At 57.8% G+C, this 1,766-nt stretch overlaps 1 protein-coding gene across 1 annotated transcript in view; it reads left to right on the forward strand.

The window, feature by feature from the left end:
• Positions 1 to 273: 273 nt before the first annotated feature.
• The window catches only part of LOC111812983, a 13,108-nt gene continuing 11,615 nt past the window's right edge, over positions 274 to 1,766 (forward strand). Inside the window, exon 1 of the mRNA XM_023702677.1 lies at positions 274 to 426. The gene's annotated coding sequence lies outside the window, so the exon portion shown is untranslated. The remainder of the gene's footprint in view (positions 427 to 1,766) is intronic.

Raw genomic sequence — 1,766 nt, forward strand, 5'->3', positions numbered from 1 at the left:
TTGGGTGACAGTATAATGTCCTATAAGCAGTGAGGCGGGTCACCCCACCCGGCTCAGGTGACTGTGTCTCTACAGGACAGAGCATGGCAGCACTGGTAGCAGAAACCAAACCACAGAGTCGCCTGCATGGAGCTGCCGCCTTTCACTGGTGGGGATTGCTAGCCCCTCTGACGCGGCTGACAGTCTGCTGTGGCTAAGGATGAAGGGGTTGCCCTGTCACAAAGCCCCTCAGACGTGATGTCACACACAGACACTCCTCTGTCTACAGCAGGCGGAGCCTCTCGCTGTGACTCCCAGACCCTGCTGGGCTCCTTGGTCTCAGGCTTGGTCCTGGAGCTCGTGGAGAGGTGGGTAGGCTGCCTGCACACTGACACGGCCACAGGATTCTCTGCAAATCCCTGAGCACCGTCAAGGCTGGTGTGCTTGGTGAGTAGGCTGCCCTCTGTATGCCACTCCCAAGCTGGTGACAACAGCCTTAGGTTCCACGCAGCCTTCCTGCTTGGCCTGCACCCCGCCTCTCCCTTAAGACTCATTGTCCTGTCCTTCCATGAACTCCCTGAGTCCAGCTTCTTTCATACCAGGGTATAAATGATGGACAAAGCTTCTGCTGAATACATTCTTGGCAGATAAACAGGTCTGCCTTACATTCCCGACCAGGGATCTACGCAGCGGGAGTGAGAGTGAGCGGCAGCGCTGTGGTGGGTCATCTCCTAGCCCTCCGGCTCCTGCTGTCTTGGCCATGAGAACAATTTCTAGGAGTCTGAGGATGCAGGCCTACTGTGGTCTCTGAGAAGACCTTCTTGTTGGGGACAGATAATGCCCTAAGAGCCGTGAGGCGGTGCATTTAGTGGGGAAGGACATTCGGGCCAGAGAAAACAGTGTGCAAGGGCCCACAGTTGAGAGTGTCGGGATGCACGTGGAGTCTTGGCCATCCCCGGGCGGTGGGATGAGCGGCCTGGGAGAGGCTCGCGCTAAGAGCTGCGCTGCTCGGGAGGACCTGGAGCAGGGAGGCACAGGAGGGCACGAGGCCCAGCCATGGAGGGAGGGCGTTTCAGGGAGCAGGAGGCACTGTGGTGCCCAGCAGAGAAAAGGGGCCGAGGCCAGAAAAGGGCGCGCTGGGCTTGGTGGCCTGGGTGAGAGGGGTTTCAGAGGCTCACGGGGCCAGAGACAGATTGCAGGGGGTTGTGGAGTGAAGGAGGGGACAGCAGGGAGAACGCCAAGGTAGACGGCTCTTGTGCTGAGCTCGGCACAGATGGGGCAGTCACTGACAAAGGGAGGTCGGTTCAAGGGAAAGAGGCCTTCCTTTCTCTGTGGAAGTGATGAGTGATGTGTTTAAGTGATAGTGAGAGGACTGCGCAAAGGAGGAAAGGCAGGGGTGCAGCTGCGAGAGGGAGCCGCAGGACGCCAGGCTGCAGAGGGTGACAGGGCGGCGCCCAGGAGTGGGTTCCCCTGGAGGGCGGCTGCGGAGGCTGGAAGCCCAGGGAGCACCATCTGGTGGTGCACTGCGCTCTGCTTAGCAGAGGGTGAGGAAGGCGGAGGTGGGGATGAAGACTTCAAGAGGAAACTGAGGGAGAGTGGGGGGCTGGCTTGGAAATCGAGGCTCGCCCAGCTGTGCGGAGGGTCTGCCTCCTGTTGGAGACTGGAGGATTCAAATATGCATGGGATTTCAGACAAAAGTATCTTAAGTAGGCTAGGAAATCCTTACCACTCCCCAAATCACTTTTTTTAAAAAAATTTTATTTATTTATGTGTGTGTGTGTGTGTGT

This window comes from Octodon degus, unplaced genomic scaffold (genome assembly GCF_000260255.1).
Source record: "Octodon degus isolate 3935 unplaced genomic scaffold, OctDeg1.0 scaffold00156, whole genome shotgun sequence".
NCBI lineage: Eukaryota > Metazoa > Chordata > Mammalia > Rodentia > Octodontidae > Octodon > Octodon degus.